Source organism: Sarcophilus harrisii, chromosome 6 (assembly GCF_902635505.1).
Source record: "Sarcophilus harrisii chromosome 6, mSarHar1.11, whole genome shotgun sequence".
Lineage (NCBI taxonomy): Eukaryota > Metazoa > Chordata > Mammalia > Dasyuromorphia > Dasyuridae > Sarcophilus > Sarcophilus harrisii.
This window is the reverse complement of record NC_045431.1, coordinates 109637266-109657565: the sequence shown is the minus strand read 5'-3', so window position 1 is coordinate 109657565 and position 20300 is coordinate 109637266.

Sequence of the window (20300 nt, the reverse complement as noted above, 5' to 3'; positions counted from 1 at the left end):
ATAGGCCTTTATCTTTACCCCACCCATGTATTTCATAGTGGCTTTTCTCTCAACCCCCTAATATGCCCCATAATGTCTTTGTCTTTCTTTAAACTAACTGTTTTAGGGTACTTAATTTCTCTATGGATTTAGCATACCAGTCAATGGTACAATCCCATCTCATGGAGTATTTCCTTTTTTTCTAGTTAATAATTCCACTAGGGGATTTATTTTTTCCATTGTTAATTGTTAAAACTACTTTCTTGTCTAACTATATGCTTTTCCAACTCTATTTAATATTTATTACCCTTGGTGTGTATTGCATTTCTTCATTTTGTCTGAGCCTCTTACCATAAATCAACCTACCTTTTGCCAAAGAAAGTGGCTACTATGAATTCTTCACATGACCAAATCCCAACATTTGTTGCCTACGTCAATCTAAACCCAATCACATCACTAGCACATGGAAGAATTAAAGACTTTTATACTTTACATGATTTAGTATTAAACTCCAGATAATTACACATGGAGAAAATCCAGCTAAAAAAGAAAAGACGCCAAAAAGCCATGTGGTGGTGGTAGTGGTAGTGGTAGTGGTGGTGATTTGTTTTGTTTTATTTCTTATTCCCTAATGAAATAACACTAGCTTCAATGGAAAGTGTACTTCACAGAATGGAACATGGGATATAGTTGAATTCTAGAGTATTGCTCTAGGATACAGAAAACCCTAGGAAATTTTCAAATAAATCATTTAGTGTTCAATAGTGGCTTTTGTTTCTTGCTGGCCATGGAAGGGGCTGAGGAATGGGAAATATCTTGTGAATTCAAAAAGTAGTTTGCTTTTACAACTTTGATACTTTTCTTTATGGTATCTTTTTCTGTATGTATCTTATTCAAAATCTGCTATAAGCATTTGAAATGGAGCAAATTATTCTTATGGGTCATAGTATTCCTCTCAATACCTACTACATCCCTTTCTCCTACCTAATGTTTGTAATATTCAATTCAATTGAAATTAAATTTAAAACAGTGTTTTATGGTAGCCTTAGTAACAAGTTCCGTGAATTTAAATCAGAATTGCTGAAATGGTTGGGAACAAATAATAAACAAACTATTTATTACTGTTTCTTCAATATAAAGGAGGCTATGTTTTGTGTTGATACAGCTCAAAGGAAGGAGCACCTTATAGATTGTTGCTATGCCATTTTTTTTCCATTTTCCTTGATTCTCTGAAAACCAGATATTGACTCTGTTGTCTCTGGGATAACATGCAAATCTTTAGCCTGGCATTTAAGGTCCTGCCTAATCACATGCCAATCTACCTTTTCAGTTTCATTTAACATTATTTTCCATGAAATTTTCTGTCATACAATCAATCTGTTCCCTGAATTTGTCAATTCATCTCTAACCTCACTATATTTCCAGAACCTGGAGGTAACTTTCTCCCTACTTTTGCCCTTAAGAATATTTGCTTTCTTTGGATACAGCTTGTATGCCACCTTCTACATGAAGTCATCTCTCCTCTTCCTATACATCTATTGTTGAAAAGATCATAGAGCTAGAGTTCAAAGAAAACTTCGAGATATGTACATGAATAAAAAAATTGATCATCAATTCTTTTATTTTATGCCATTTGTGAGTGTGTCCTGAGAAATAGAATGATTAATGATTTTACTAATCATCTTGGTTTGCTTGTGCTCCCTTACTATCTAGAGGAAGCTAAACTGACCTGAGAATCAGAATTAGCCAATCAGGTGACAGATTGAGCATCCCTTAAAGTTGACACAGCAGGGTGCCTGGGGACCTTCTACTCTGAGCCATTTGCCTGTATCTAGACAGTATCTTGTAATTTCTGAGAAACATTCCAGCCTAAGAAATTAACAATGAACATGATTAGGCCATGACATGATTACCTCCAAGACTATCCCATACATAAACCTTGACTTGCTGATTTTATCTTTATAACCCCCTGTTGCTCAACCCCTAGCTCAGTTCAATCTGTAGCTTTGTATTTGTGCTATCCTCTAGAGAGAAATAAAAGCATGCATACAAACTAATTCTGTTTTTTCTTCCTTAGAGGAAAATCTAAGGGTAAGAGCCCTCTTTCCTCTACAATTATCCTATATTTTCTTGTTTATCTACTAATTTCTCCCACAACACTATATTGTAGATTATAAAACACTATAGATTATAAGAAGACTATTTCATTCTGTCATTCTGACATTTCTGTCACCCAAATTTTTATAAAAATCTTCAATAGGGACAAATGAGTTATAACTTGCAGTACCACACAGCAAATGCTGGAGTTCCTGAGAAAGGGAAATGGGACCAGGGTTTATATACCATATTAAAACAGAGGGAATAGCTGGGCTTCAGTTAAATTGAGTTAAATATCTCATATTTTCACAAAGTTGTACTGCATAAACAGTAAAAGTCCATAAAGAAGACTTGAGAATCACTGGAGGGGAGAGCTTAAGAGATCTACAAAATAATCAGAGGTTGAAAATAATAATATCTGAGCAGTCCCAGACTATTCATTGATCTGAGAAGCTTTAGTCAGTTCTTAGTCGACTGTGTTTGTCACTTTGCATCCCTAGCATATCACACAGGCTCATTTACTCAATATAAGTAAGGACTTTATGAATTGAATTTCACTCATTTGAAGTGGAAAACCTCTAATAGAAGAGAGGATAAAACGTGGTAATTAAATATTAACAACCTTAAATTATTAGCAGATGAATATGAAGAACTGCCATTTTAAGTACAATAGCCATCACAGGAACTATTTTCCCAACCAATAATAAATACATTTTAAACACAGAAGGCAAACTTATCAAGAAAGCATTTTGAGAAGTAGTAAATTAGTCAGCTTGGACAAAGTTTTCAATATTTGTTAACATTTCAAATAATCTATGAAGTATTGTGGATAAGTGCTTATTAGAGAGAAAAATATAAAGTTAGCCTATTTAGTGCAGCAGGTGCTTAATTCTAAACTTCTTAATGATCAATCTGGAAAACTTCCAGATGTGTATATTTTTCTCTGCTAAATGACACCTTGGAGGATGTGATAGACAAGTTAGTCTGTAAGAAACATATTCAGTGCTTGGGATAAGACCACAGAAGCATTAAGAAGTCATTTGTTCTCATTGAAATGTTTTTCTCCTCCTTTAAATTTTCGTGACTGTTACTGTTGATCTTAATGACGCTTTTTGAAGCAACCTCCAAACAAGAAGAGTCCAGTTCATACATTATCAGAATCTTTGTTATGTGATTCAAAATTGAGTAAAAAAAAAAAAATAGATAGATTCCATCCAAAAAAATAAATTTAACCATTCAAATCTTGTTCCAAATTTTCAAGACCAGCTACACAGTCCAGTGTATATTAAACACTTGATAAACTCTCTTTTTGACTTCAAAGAACTTCTTATATTATATCTCATCCCAGTTTCTGTTTTTCAAATACACAGAAGAGATTATGAGTCAAATATAAGCTACACTGACCACAGATTTATAACTGCTGACTAACTGGATAGTCTTTCCTCCTTTGCCACCTGATTGTCCTGGATCTCCTGCTACTTCACTAACCATGCTTTCTATTATCTCTTTACTTTATTTTCTTACTCTTACTAATCCTTCAAGTCAAATGCTCTCCAAGGCTCTGTCCATGACCTTTTCCCTTCCCATTCAAAATTTATTTCCTTTGGGATTTCATGACTTCAACTATTAGTTTTGTTTGAATTACACTCAAATTCTTTTTAAAATTAAATTTGTTTATTTAATATTTTCCTAATTATATTTAAAATATTTTTACATTTGTTTTTCACACTTTTGAATTCCAGATTCTTTCCCTTATCCCTACTCCCAGCCCAAATTAAGAAATTACATGTGAAGTTATGCAAAACATTTTCACAAAAGTCATGTTGTAAAAGAAAACATGTATCTCCCATCCTAAAACAAACATATTCAAGGAAAACAAAGTGTAAAAAGAGAGAGGGAGAAGGGGAGGGAGAGAGAGCATTATTTAAATTGTATTCAATTACAATCAGTTTGATTGGGTATGGATAGGATTTTTCATAGCAAAGAATAGCAAAATTATTTACAGCTGATCATCCCAGAATATTGCTATTGCTTTGTACACAGTACAATTCATTTTACTTAAGTTTATGGAGGACTTTCATTTTTTTTTCCTGAGATTTGTCAACTGAGCATGTACCATAGAAAAATAACATTCAATCAAATCACATACCATAATTTATTCAGCTGTTCCACAATTGGTAAGCATCCTCTCAATTTCCATTGTTTTTACCCTGAGAAGAGAATTTCTACAAATATTTTTGTACATATCAGTTCTTTACCTAACTTTTAAATCTCTTTTGGGATTCCTGCCTAGTTGTGGTATTATTAGGTCAAAGGAGATGCATGAAGTTGTAGCCTTTTGTCCATAGAGCCTATCTTTTGATAATTTATCAAGTGGACAAGGCTCTTATTTTTTCATAAATTTTACTCAGTTTCCTCTATGTTTGAAAAATTGAGACTTATCAAGAAACTTGCTTCAAAAATTTTTTTAATTACTATTGTTAACTGTATTTACTTTTATTCATTCTATTCTCTCTCTGCTTTCACCTTGTCCATTTTTTAAAGTGTTTTGTTACTGTCTATTCTATCCCCCAATATGACCTCTCTTTTATCACCCTCCTCCCCTACTTTTCTTCACTATAAAAGTTTTTTCTTGCCTTTTTTATGGCAGATAATTTACACCATTCACTTTCTCCCTTTCCCTTTCTCCCAGTATATTCCTCTCTTCCCCTATTAATTTCATTTTCAAAATATATTATCCATTCATATTCAACTCACATCTTTGTCCTTAGTCTACATACACTCTTTCAAGCTGCTACAATTATGAGAAACTTCTAATGCATTACAAGTATCATCCTTCCAAGTAGTAATATAAACAGATAAACTTTATTAAATCTCTTTTTGATATCACTTTCCTGATTGCCTGCTTATGCTTCTCTTAGGTCCTGTATTTGGAAATCAAATTTCCCATTGAGCTCTGGTCTTTTCATCACAAATGCTTGAAAATCCTGTATTTCGCTGAATTTCCACTTTTTCCACTGAAGGATTATATTCAGCATTTCTGGGTAGGTGATTCTTAATTGTAATACTAGCTCCATTGGCCTTCAGAATTTCATCTTCCAAGTCTTTCAGTCTTTTAATGTAGAAGCTGTTAAATCTTGTGCTATCTTGACTGTGGTTCCACTATACTTGAATAGTATCTTTCTGAATGTGTGTAATATTTTCTCCTTGAGCCAGGAGTTTCAGAATTTGGCTAATTCCTAATTTTCATTTTGGGATCTCTTTCAGGAGGTGATAGATGGATACTTTCCATTTTAATTTCTCCCTTTGGATCTAGAATATCAAAATAGTTTTCCTTGATAATTTCTTGAAAGATGATGTCCAGTATCTTTTTTTTTAAATCATGACTTTAAGATTGACCAATAATTTTTATATTATCTCTCCCAGATCTTTTTCTAGATTACTTGTTTTTCAATATTTCACATTTTTTCTACATTTTTATGATTTGATTTATTTTATCTTGATTTTCATTTTTTTCCAATTCTAATTCTTAAGAAATTATTTTCTTCAATGAGATTTTGTATCTCCTTTCACAAATGGTCAATTTTGCTTTTTAAGGCATTCTTCTTATTAACTTTCCATATTTCCTTTTACACCATTCTCAATTCCCTTCTAGTTTTTTTTTTCTATCTATCTTACTTGATTTTGAAAATCCGTTTTGAGGTCTTCCATAGTCTGAGCCCAATTCTTATTTTTCTTGAAGGCTCATGATGTAGGATCCTGCTTTGCCTTTTGATCTTCCTTATCATCATAGTAACTTTCAATGGTCAGACACTTATTCTGTTGTCTGCTCATTTTCCTAGCCTATTACTCAACTTTTAACGTTTTGTTTAAGTAGGGCTCTGTTTCTAGAATGAATGGGGCAGTGTTCCAGGCTTCAAGCTTTGTGCCACTGTTTTTAGAGATCCTTCTAGGGACCTAACCATAAGCCCTATTTTCTTCTCTGGAATAGTTAAGTGTATCCCTACCCTACTGTAGCTGTAAGATCTAGTGTGCTAAAGAAGAAACAGAATCCTGCTTTGCTGGTGCTGAGGTTGGGACTGGGTCCAGGCTGGGGCTTGGGCCATATTAAAATTGCACACTGAACCCTCACCTTGTTACCTCAGACTTTTTCTGCTGATTTTCCAAGTTCTCTTTGGTGTCTTTAAGCTGAGAGATTTAAAGCCACCAGTACTGCTACTGATTCAGAAATACCTAGAACCATTTTTGCTTACTGATGGGCCCTGGTTGAGGCTGGGCCCGCACTAGGACTGCATGCTGGACTCCTGTCACAGACCTTTTCTGCTACCATTTTAAGTTGTCTACTAATGGAAAATGTCCTACTCTGTCTTTTGAGGTATTGTGATGATTTAAAAAAAGTAGAGTAATTATCTAAGGGAATTTGAAGTGGTTGTTATTGGATAAATCCATGCCTTTAGTCAGCCACATTTAACTCTGCTTCCTCAAATCTGCATTTCCAGTCTTTAACAGTATCCACAGCTTCAGATACATATCACTAGTATTTCTTGACAATAATTTAATGTGCATTGTGTTTCCACTATAAAATGTTCCTCTTAATCTCACTATATTTATGGATAACACCTCATTTTGACTCTTCCTTATATTGTAAAGCACTCATTGATTTTCAGATTGCTTACCCAAGGGAGTCTGCTGCTATTCTTTTAGATTCTAGGGCATCTTGTGTATCTATACTACTCTTACTATAGTTCACAAGTCCCCATCACTGCTCTATCATCAGTCAGGCAGAAGATATAATTAGTTGAAAGCAGAGCTACTTATTAAAAATTTTGGTATGAGAAAGATAGCAATGAAAATATCCCACTATAAAACAAAGAAAATTCTTCAGCAGTGCCCCCAACATCCATGGAAAGATTGCACATCATTTTTGAATATGATGATAGTGAACACATTTACATATATAGCCACAAGTCCTTTCTCAGAAAGAGCTCATACTGCTGAACTCTCAAATATTCAAACAAGTTCTCTGTTGAATACATGGTTGCTTCTTTGATGCCAGGAGTCACAATCTTTGAAACTGCTTCTTTTTTCTTGGAAACATATTTAGAGTGTTTTTGTCTAACAGAATATTGTGTCTTTTCTCCCTACTAGTTACTTCTCATATGTGCATCATTCTCTCAAACTAAACTCACTCTCAAACTAGGGGATGATTGTCTACCATTATGTGAGTACCTTTGATGCTGCTCATCATGAGTGATGAGAAACATCACTTGATTGTGACAGTAGATTATTTCACAACATTGATGATACTGTGCACAATGTTTTCCTATTTCTGCTTATTTGACTTTTTACCTTGTACAACTCTCTCCAATTTTTCTGAAATCTGCTTATTCATCATTTCTTATTGTTAAACAATATTCCATTACATTCACATAATACAGCTTGTTCAGACATCCCCTAATTTATAGGCATTCCCTCAATTTCCAAAATTTTGGCAACATCAAAAGGGATGCTATAAATATTTTTGTACTTGTGGGTCCTTTTCCCTATTTTATACCTTCGTTGAAGTACAGACCTAGTAGTCTTGCTGGGTCAAAGGATATTCAGAATTTATTTGTCTTTGGATCATAATTCCACCAACAATATATTAGTGTCCCAATTTTCCTCTCCAATATTTATCAACATTTCTTTTTTTTTTTTTTTTTTTTTTTTTGCACATGGGCCAATCTGGTAGATGTGAAATGGTACCTTAGAGTTGTTTTAATTTGTATTTTTCTAATGAAAAGTAATTTGGAACATATTTTTCATATGCATCTAGATAGATTTGATTTCTTCATCTGAAATATGCCTTAATAGCATCAATTATATTGATAGTTTTCCTAATCTCAAACCAATCTGGGATTTCTGATATGAATCCCATCTTGCCATGGTATATAATCCTTGTGATATGTCACTGTAACCTCTTTGTTAATATTTTGTTCAAAATTTTTGCATCAATAATCACCAGGAAAATTGGTCTTTAATTTTCTTTGCATGTTTTAGCTCTTCCTGGTGTAGGTATCAGCACCATATTTGAATCATAGAAAAAGTTAAGTGGAACTTATTCTTTGCCTCTTTAAAAAAAAAATAGTTCATATAGTATGGGAATTCATTGTTCTTTAATTGTTTGGTAGAATTCACTCATAGACCCATCTGACTCTTTGGAGTTTTCTTAGGAAGTTATTAATCCTTCATTCAGTTTCTGTTTCTAAGACAGGATTATTTAGGCTTTCTAATTTAAATAGTTCATGTTCTGTAAATATTTATTGATTTCACTCACATTGTCACATCAATTGGCATATATTCCTTGTGATTGTTTTAATTTCTTCTTTGTTGATGTTAATTTCATTCTTTTCATTTCTGATATTGGATATTTGGTTTTCTTCTTTTTTTTTTAACTAAATAAACCAACTGGCTTATCCTTTTTTTCCCCATAAAACCAGGTCATAGATTTATTTATTTACTAACTGACTTTTTTCCTTGTTCTATCTTAATGATCTTTACTTTGAACTTTCAGTATTTCCAATTTGATGCTTATTTGAGGATTTTTAATTTGTTCTCTTTTGACTTGTTTTTTTTTTTTTGTTGTTGTTGTTGTTGTTGGATGCCCAATTCATTGATTTGTTCTTATCATTTTGAGAGGTGCTAATTTTGATACATTTCTTTCACCACGTTGTTGTTGTTTTTTTCCCCTCATTGTTTGTAGAAGGTTAGAAGGTAAGAATCCATCCCAAGTCTTGAATCTTACAGTAACTTGTTTCACCAATATCTCTTTTCTATTATTAATAATATTATTAATCTAATAATTAATAGAAATTAATTTCTATAATTAATAATTATTGCTAATTTTAATATTAGTAATCTAATATATTTATTATTATTAACAGACACATGCTTGATAATACTATAAATTAGAAATCTTGATACTGAAACAAAATGCAAACATTGCTCAATGGATTGAAGGCAAACCTTTGAATTTAGGACAGGGAAAACAGCTCACAATGAGACTAAAGGCATTTGGGAGAAAGATACTTGAGACAATGGTATAAGAAACTTTACTCTGATGTGTATCTCAACTATTTACATCTCTGTCTAAATAAATAAGGTTCAGGTCTTAAAGGGCTTAATCATTTAATCTACATCTCTTGTTTGGCTATAGGAACTTCAAAAAGTATACTTTGTATCAAATCTATAAGTATTTAAGATATGTATATTTGTGGTCCTAATCAATAAAATTTGAAGAGTTGTAACTGAATTCTTTCATTTGGCCTCCTGACCATCACACCTTTCATTCACTACAGGAACTGGACTCCAACAATTATTGTCATCCTTTTAAAGAAATTATTGATTGTTTCTATGATTTGTTCTTTAACCCACTTATTCTTCAGGATTAGATTATTTAATTTCCAATCAACTTTAATATATGTTTCCATTGCCACTATTGAATATAATTTTATTGCATTATGATTTGATCTGAGAATATATTTGATATTTTTCCCTTTTTACATTGCATTTTGAAATTTTTATTAAATTGCATGATTTATTTTGTGTAAATTATATGTGTGGATGACAAAAAAGGCATAGTCCTTTTTGTTCTCATTCAATTTTCTCCAGATGTTTGTCATATCTAACTTTTTTAATATTCTACTTACCTCCTTAGTTTCTTTCTAGTTTATTTGGCAGGGGGTTGACTTGATTAAAATCTGAGAAAGAATAGTTGAGTTCCCCCAAGTATAATTTTCCTATTTCTTCCTACAACTCACTTAATTTTTTTTATGAATTTGGATTCTAGGGGAAGCTAGATGGTACAGTGAATAAACATCTCTAGATTTTGTTTTTTGGGGAAGGCAATTTGGATTAAGTGAATTGTCTGGAGTCACTTAATCCCAATTGCCTCATCAAAAAAAAAAAAATTAAGAAAATGGATGCTATACTAGTTTGTGCATATATGTGTACTTTTAAAGTAATTGCTTCATTATCTGTGGCACTTTTTAGCTGAATGTAGGGTTTTCTTAAAATTTCATTTAATTAGGTCTATTTTTGCTTTACTTTGTCTGAGATCAGGATTAATACCCCTCTTTTTTTTTTTTAACTTTAGCTGAAACAGAATAAATTCTATTCAAGCCCTTTACCTTTACTCTGTGTGTGTCTCTGCTTCAAGTATGATTCTTGCAAACAATACATTACAGGATTTTCATGTAGGTTTTGTTTTTGTTTTGTTTTAATCCTTTCTGCTATCTACTGCTATTTTATAAGGGAATTCATCCCTTTCATTTATGATTATGATGACAACTGTGTATTTCCCTCCAACCTATTCCTTCTTTTTATCCTCTTTCTCTTTTCACCTTTTCTCTTTGTGAAAATTTGAGACTCTTCTATGTCATTGAACAGTAATTTTTACAATTAATAAAATTTCAATTAATTTAATTATTAAAATTTTAAAATTAATTAATTAAAATTATAATTAACTTCTTAATAAAACATTTTATATTAATTTGGGTTTTGAAATTGAAACATATTGACAGAAGATAAACTTAATACATATGCAACAATTAACAAGTATTTTAACAATATTATAGCATTATTAAAAATTTCTTCTCCTTTGCACATTCAACATTCCACCTAAACTGGTATACTTACTCTTCTTGGTATACGAAGTTCCATCTCCCAACTCTGAAAAAACATTCTTTCACATCATGTGTTCTCCCTTCAGTTTCTCTTGAGATAATTTCTTTCTCCCAAGTATAATTGAAAAGCTCCCTCCAGCCCAGGTTTTTCCTAATCCATATCACTCTTTCTGATCTTCCAAAAGCCTTACATACAATTTTAGTGTTTCCTCCCACCCAAGTAGAAATTACTTTAATGTAACTTTATATATATTGTATAAATGCTTATCTGTGCACATAAGTAGAACATACATTACTTCAAGGTAGGGATTGTTTCATTTTTGTCTTTGTATCATTAAAAATGTATAAGTAATCAACAAATGCTTTTTGAATTAAAATTAATTTGAAGTGATGGTCTGAATTGAATTTTAGAACTGGAACAATTCATAGACTCAAGATTATTTAATTGTTAAAACAGATACTATTTTGGCCTATATTTACCAGAATATTATAGATGTTAAGAACTGATTTCATACAATTTCTTTATTAAACTCCAAGCTTTACAAAGAATGCTATATTCTACTCTTGTTATAGCCCTCAAAAGAGAAATTACTCTTTATTTAATGAGTCTTATCATTACAATGTTGTCCATGATATGATTACCATCTTGGGTCACTGTACCTAAAAAAGACCATATTCTATATTTACATGTATATGTGTGTGTGTACATCTCTACTTATATCTATACATACATGCACATATGCATAAACATGTAAATATGCATATTTGTATATTTCACAAAATAGATGATATGGCATCAATCAAGAAAAAAATTTATAAATTTTTCAAGAGAAAAATAAAAAGTATAAGTAATAGTTGAAAGAATATTCTATGCCACTAAACATAATAATTGCAGAATTAAAATATTTGTCAGCTTTTGGTTGATATGCATTAAACTGGAGAAAGATCAAAATATGCAATATTGGATTGCTACAATAAATCAAAAATGCTGCTAATAGATCTGATAATTGATCCATAATATTTGGAAACCAATTTTAAATCCTTGAAAAAATTTCTAAATTCTTCATATTCTCTGATCCAGAAATTTCATTATTTAGACAAAATTGAAAAGGCCAAATTTATCCACAATATCCCTTTTATGCAAGTAAAAACTGGAAGCAAAATCGGTATATATCTATAAAAATTTTTAGTATCTGGATATCATAGGAAATTAATGTCCACACACAAAAAAAAGTGGAAAAATATTAATGAATTAATTACAATAACAGAGACAGTGATACACATAGTGACAAAGCCACAGAGAGAAAGAGAGAAGGCTATGTCAATATTAAACATAACAACTACGTGATATAGATGAAACAACCTAAAAAAGCAACTGAATGTAAATCCAACTTAATGACAAATAATATTTATTAAAAACAGATGATTTAAAAATAAAAATTCTGTCAGTTGGTGGGTACATGAAGGATTGGGACCATGGATGTTGAATGTTTCATAGGCCAATAGAGATAGCTACTACATTAGATTTTCTTGACTAGTATTCATTATTAAAAAGGATGATTCCACAAAAAAGAGGAACACTATATTGGGGAATGATTATTCAAAGTTATGATTTCTTTTCTTTTCCTTTTTTTTTTAAGAGAAAGTCTATCTATTAAAAAGATTTTGAGAATCAGTACAAAAGAAAATCCATACTGGTGAAATTATGAATCCTTGAATTGCTGATATATTGTGGTAAGAAATATAAGTTTATGTTTTTCTTACATTAGATCATGTGAATAAGTGAAGTAGCATATTCTGAATCCAGAAGCCTAAAATCTCAGATTATCCATTCCAATGACTGCACAAGTTTGTATTGTCATCTTAAAAAATACGATTAAATATTTCTCCATCTAAACCTTATTCTAACAATCTACAATCTCTATACTATACTTTCCTTGTCCTCACTACCCCCAACATTATAAACCATAATCCTAGTTGTCACATCATCATATTATTTCTGAAATCATTTTGTCATAATCCCTACTTTTTCTTCTACTCCCCCAATTGAATTCCTAACTTCTCATTTCTTAATACCAACCTTTAAGTTATTTTCCCCCATTTTCTTGTGAAAAATCTAATTTTGCAGCTGCTTATAATTCTTTTGCAGGTGCCACTGATAGATAATTATTCCCCATGGGTTGCTAGTATAATTCCGCCAGGCTCATTTATCACATACAATTACAGCTATTCTACTTTAAAATGTTTTTTTGTTGTGTTTTGTTTCTGGTCGGCTCAGAAGCAACAGCATTATATCAATTTCCAACTAACATCTGTGGATAAAAAGCATTAGAACACAAATGGAATTTCTTCAGGGGGCTGCTCTGCATTATGTTTCTTTCCCCACTGCTTAGATAGAATTGCACTCATTCTATTCTCTTGGAATTCAGGGGAAAAGATACAAAGCCAATTTTGAATTCTTCAATAAAGCTCTCAGGATAATATGTTTTGTTATCAAGGACCTTAGATTATCAGGAGAGGAAAAGAAAAGTACAGTTTCCTATACAAAGGTCTCATACGAGTAAATGGCCATATTCTATGTTTTTGAAAACAAAACTAAAACAACAACACACTTCCAGACATTTGTGTACACAATGTGTATATATTTAATAGTAGTCACAAAGAATAAGCATGGATTTTACAGTTGAGGTAAATTTTTTTTCTGCCTAAATAAGTTCCTTGACATACAATAATCTTCTTAGAGGCATTACTAGCACTGTGACTAATTTAATAAATATTTATTAAGTACTTAAACTCTGTAAAGGATTTTGCTAGGTGCTAGAGGAGCCATACTGTTTAGATACAACATGATGGTCTTTGCTTTCACAGAACACTCAGTATAGCAAGGGGGAAGGTACAAAACAGATAAGTATGGTATGTGAAAGGGTTATGAAATAAAGTTCTGAGTAGACTTACAGGCCATTACCAACCTCTGGATTCATGAAATATATCCTAAAGAATAAAATATTTCAAGTTTAGGTTCATTGATGACTACAAAGGAAAATATTTTTAGAAAGATTAGTGATAGAGTCCAACTCTTCTATTCTTAATTCAAAAATAGAAAAAAATGAACAGAGTAAATGGAAATAAACAACAAAATAACAACAGAACAAAGGGGAGAAATCCTTGGAAGTAAAACATGGACTATGGAAATACTGAATAAATGAGCAGACAAAAAAACAAAACAAAACAAAACAAAAAAAAAAAAAAACAAGCGCTCTTATCTTAATTTTAACACCATGAAAAAAATTTCCAAAGGAAAATGTAATAATACAAAAAATGATTAGACGTGACTATAAGAGTGAATTAAATATCAGTGATAACCTTTGGAGTGACTTAGAATCTAAAACAAATGAAAAAGCTAAGGAAAATTGTATTTTAAAAGAACACAGAGAGGCTACCATGAGTATCAACAAGTTAGAGTTGTATAAGGAATTTTTAACAAAACAATAGACATTCTGAGAAAAAGAATAGAGCTGGCTGCCATATGAAATAGAGAATAGATTTATTCTCCTTATCCCCAAGGGCAAAATGAAAAATGGTGAGTAGAAGTTGTGGAGAAAAATTGAGGTGTAATATCAAGGAAGACAAACAAACCAAAAAAAAAAATCCAGACAAGGAGATTTATCCCAAACTTCAATAACCTGCTTTGAGAGATGTATTGGTATCTTCTTCATCTCCTGTCATATTCATATGACAGACTGCATAACAACTGGAAGTGTATTTTATTGTATTGTAATCATTTTCTCAAGTCTTGACTACAACTCCATAGATAATGTCTCTTTTAACTAAAATTCAGTGAGAAAAAAAGATTTAATATAAAAGTTATGATATGATGAAAACATTTATGAATTATATTATATATATAAGAAACAAATCAAAAGGAAGCAAATGAGGAATACTTGCAATCTATGAAAATCAATGCAGTAGAATTTGAATTTGAAGTTAAGACAATTTTAGAAATACTGATCACTGCTTCTCCCCACCTCCCTCCAAAAAGAACAAAAGTGTTAACATAACACAGAACTTAAATACCATGTTCCAGAAAATTATGTATGAATATATCTAAAAATATTAAATACAGAGATTAAATGAACAAAACATGGAATAGAATTTATCCTGAACTCCTAAGTAACATATTCTATAAAGCCAAGCATATCCATTCTTAGAAAATGAAGTTTTATAATAGGATTACAAAGTTTATATCATTCTTCTTAAAGAATTCTTCATCTTCATTGAAGAAGCAATACTTGATCAAGGTCTTTGAAAAACAAACTTACCAATCAATTAACCACTTAAAAACTTAAATAATGAACAAATGTCATAACTTAGCATTTATATCTTATATAGGAAAAATAAGATGATTGTGACAAAACAACAACAACAAAAACCATTCATTGGGATTGGGTGGGGTGGTTAAAAAAAACATAAGTTTAAGAAGGTGGAAAGAGAGAACAAAAGAATGTACAGGGGAGAAAATAGGATTGAGGGAAATAAAGAGTTGGTAATCAGAACTCTCCCATAAAATGAAAGCAAGTAGCAGAGTGAATTAAAAAACAGAATCCTGGAATATGTTGTTTACAAGAAATACACAGAGAAATATACAGAGTAAAGGTAAAAGGGTGGAACAGAATTTATTATGCTTCAGCTGAAGTAAAAAAAAAAAAAAAAAAAAAAAGCAGGGGTAGCAATTCTGATCTCAAATAAAACAAAAGTAAAAATACATCTTATTAAAAGAGAAAAAAGGGAAATTACATCCTGATAAAGGATAGCATAAATAATCAAGAAGTAATGATACTAAATGTGTGTGTACCAAGTGATAGAGTAGGCAAATTCCTAGAGAAGATTTTAAGCCTAGTTACAGGAAGAAATAAGGAAAAAAAAAACTATTCTGCAGCACCCCAACATTCCCCTAACAGAATCAGACAAATCTAACCACAACATAAACAAAAAAAAAAAACTAGGGAGGATAATAAGATCCTAGAAAACCCGATATGATAGACCTCTAGAGAAAAATAAACAAGGACAGAAAGAAATACACGTTTTTCTCAGCACTACATGATACCTACAAAAAATTGACTATTAGGGCATAAAAACCTCACAATCAAATGCAAAAAGGCAGAAATAGTAAATGCATCCTTTTTAGACCACAATTCAATGAAAAATGTATTCAATAAAGGGCCAGGGAAAGACAGACTAAAGACCAATTGTAAATTAAATAATGTAATTCTTAAAAAATGAGTGGGTCAAAACAACAAATCACTGCAACAATCCACAATTTGATCCAAGAAAATGACAATAATGAGACCCCATACCAAACCTATGGGATGCAACCAAAGCAGTTCTTAGGGGAAATTTTATACCTCTAAATAGCTACATAAATAAAATAGAGAAAGAGGAGATCAATGAATTAGGCATGCAACTAAAAAAAAAGTTAGAAAAAGAACAAATTAAAAACCCTAAATTAAATTAGAAATTAGAAATTTTGAAACTCAAAGAAGAGATTAATAAAATAGAAACTAAGCAAATTGAACCAATAAATAAAACTAAGAGTTGGTTTTATGAAAAAAAAAAACTATCAAAATAGTTAATCCTTTGGTTAATTTAATCAGAAAAAAATGAAAGAAAAAACCTAATCACTAGTATCAAAAATGAAAGAAGGGAACTTACCACCAATGAAAAAGAAATTAAAGAAATAGTTAGGAGATATTTTGCCCAACTCTAACAATCTAACCAAAATGGATAAATATTTACAAAAATATGATTTTCTCAGAATAACCGAAGAAGAAATAAATTACTTAACTAGTCCCATTTTAGAAAAAGAAATTGAACAAGTCAACAATGAACTCCCTAAGAAAAAAATCTCCAGAACTCAATCAATCACAAGTTAATCCTATCAAACATTTAAAGAACAATTAATTCAAATACTATGTATTTGATTTGGAAATTATTTGGAAAAATAGATTAAAGAAGGAGTACTGTCAAATTCCTTCTATGACACAAATATGGCATTGATTCCTGAACCAGGAAGGACCAAAACAAAGAAAGAAAATTACAGACCAATCTCCCTCATGAATATTGATGCAAAAATTTTAAATAAAATATTAACAAAGATTACAACTTATCAAAGGATAATTCACTATGACAAAGTAGGATTCATACCAGGAATGCAAGACTGGTTCAATATCAGGAAAACTATTACTATCATCAACCATATCAATATCAAAACCAACAGAAATCATATTATAATCTCAATAGATGCAGAAAATGCTTTTGACAAAATACAGCACTCATTCCTATTAAAAACACTAGAGAGAATAGGGATAAAGGGAACATTCCTTAAAATAATAAGCAGTATCTATCTAAAAGCTACAGTAAGCATTATTTGTACTAGAAAGAAGCTATACACATTTCCAGAAAGATCATGAGTGAAACAAAGATGTCCATTATCACCATTATTATTCAACATTGTATTAGAAATTTTGGCTTTAACAATAAGAAAAGAAAAAGAAATTAAAGGAATTAGAATAGGCAATGAGCAAATAACTCTATCAGTCTTTGCAGATGATATGATGTTATAGTTAGAGAATACTACAAAATCATCCAAAAATCTACTGGCAACAATTCAAAGTTTTAGCAAAATAAAATAACCCCCCCAAAAAACAATGAAAGCAAGTTTAAAAAGTTCATATCTTTGATAATGACAAATTGTTATTAATAGTAATATACAAATATGTAAATTTGAAATATGACTTTAAAAGTTTATTCAATATATTTGTTAAATTTCAAATTCTACAATTTATGAAAACCTAAATGCAAAGATAAATGCTGCTCAATATATCAAAAATTCATGAATTCCCTGTAAAACTTTCCTTGGAGAAAAGATACATATTATTAATATATAAAACAATATAACTATTTATTATATTAATATATAGCATTATATATATATATATATATATATATATATCTGTGTTTTCTGTGTGTCTGTGTGTCTATGTGTATACACACAAACACACATTTCTTGAAACATATTACTAAAGGAAGGAAAAAATTAAATATGCAAATCTTAAATATGTAAATAATCAAATAACTAACTCACAAAACATGCAATTTTTTTGAAAACCAGAATATATGTGTCAAATTAAAAAAAAAAACTTTTTTCTTGCAAAGATTAACAGCATTGAAAATCTATTACTCAATATGAAAGAGAACAGAAAAATAATGAAGTCAAAATCACATAACTGAAAACAGAATTGGGCAGGGAAAAAATTCTCATTGAACAGGACACATTGGTTTTCAACAGCAAAACACAGTATATGTCTTTTCAGTCTGAGAAAAGCAACAAAATATAAACATTCAATTGGTATTTATAAGATAACAGAATCATTGTGCCAACAAATAAAATCTAAACAAGCAAATCTCTAAAGTATTAATAATAATAATACCTGGCCCTGACTAATTTATTAGTGAATTCTACCAAACGATTAAAGAATAAATTTTTTCAGTGTTTCATACAAGTTTTTTCTTAGTAGAAATTGTGAAAACTCTACTATATATCTTTTAGAAATATTATCCCTATATCCAAACCAGCAAAGAATAAAATGGAAATAGACCACATGCCCATTTTATTTTTTCTACATACTTTATTTTATTTTTAATTGATGCTTTTTATTTTCAAGATATATGCAAAGATAATTTTTCAACAATTACTCTTGCAAAACCTTGTATTACAATCTTTCCCTCTCTTTCTCCATCCCTTCCCCAGATGGCAAGTAATCCAATATATGTTAAACATGATAATGATAATTGAATGTAAATTCAATATAAGCCACATGCCCATTTTATGAATGAATAATGATATGAATTTTTTCACATAGATTCTTGCAATATTACTAAAATAATATGCATTATTATTTGTACAAAAACTTTTCAGTTTGGTATAATCGAAATTTTCTATTTTGTGATCAGTAATGATCTCTAGTTCTGCTTTGGTCATAAAGTCCTTCCCCTTCCACAGGTTTGAGAGGTTAACTGTCCTGTGTTCCTCTCATTTATTAATAATTTTATTCTTTATGCCTAGGTCATGAACCCATTTTGACCTTATCTTGGTGTACGGTGTTAAGTGTGGATCAATGCCTAGTTTCTGCCATATTAGTTTCCAATTTTCCCAGCAATTTTTATCAAACAGTAAGTTCTTATCCCAAAAGCTGGGATCTTTGGGTTTCTCAAAGACTAGGTTGCTATATTTGTTGACTGTTTTATCCCTTGAACCTAACCTATTCCACTGATCAACTAATCTATTCCTTAGCCAATACCAAATGGTTTTGGTAACTGCTGCTCTATAATATAGTTTTAGATCTGGTACAGCTAAGCCACCTTCATTTGATTTTTTTTTTTCATTAATTCCCTTGAAATTCTTGACCTTTTGTTTTTCCATATGAATTTTGTTGTTATTTTTTCTAGGTCAGTAAAATAGTTTTTTGGGAGTCTGATTGGTATAGCGCTAAATAAATAGATTAGTTTAGGTAATATTGTCATCTTTATTATATTTGCTCGCCCTATCCAAGAGCATTTAATATTTTTCCAATTGGTTAGATCAGACTTAATTTGTGTGAAAAGGTGAAAAGTGGTCTATAATTTTGCTCATAAAGGTTCTGATTTTCCCTTGGCAGATAGATTCCTAAATATTTTATATTATCAGTAGTTACTTTAAATGGAATTTCTCTTTGTAACTCTGACTGTTGGATTTTGTTAGTGATATATAAGAATGCTGATGACTTATGTGGGTTTATTTTATTGTAATGGGCTGAGGTTTGAGCTGATGCACTGAGGTCCCAAGTACGTGAGGCTAGATATTATTGGGCTATACTCTATTAATATACATGATTGGATAAAGAATGGTCCCTGCCCACTCTCCATGCAAGTCCTGATGTGTTGTATAGGAAATGACGATTTTGGTGGGTGGAGGCAGAGAGAGAGAGAGGAAGAGAAGCTGGGAGAGATTGGGCCTGGGTTTGAGACTCCGAGCTGCTGGTTGTGTGGCTGCTGGTCGAGCTAGCTTCTTGACTCAGCTGCACACATTGCTATTGCCGATTCTCTTCCACCTCCTATCCTTCTTCACTGAGAATAAAGACTGATGATTTTCCCTTAACCTGAATTCCTGACTTCTGCTGATTTAAAAATACGTGATCTTCACAATTTTATAACCAGCAACTTTGCTAAAGTTGTGGATTATTTCTAATAACTTTTTAGTAGAATCTCTGGGGTTCTCTAAATATACCAATATGCATTATTATTAAGTTAATTTTATGTATGAGTCCATTCATTTTCCTTATTCAACATTAGTAAAATAATAAAAAAAAATTAATGACCAAATGAACAGATTGGTAGATAAATAAAAGGAAAATGTTTAATTCAGTCTTTTTAAAGATATAAAAAAATTTTATCTTAGTATTCCAAGTATCTATTTAAAACAAAGAAGTAGCATTGTTTGTAATGAAGAAATACTACAAACTTTCC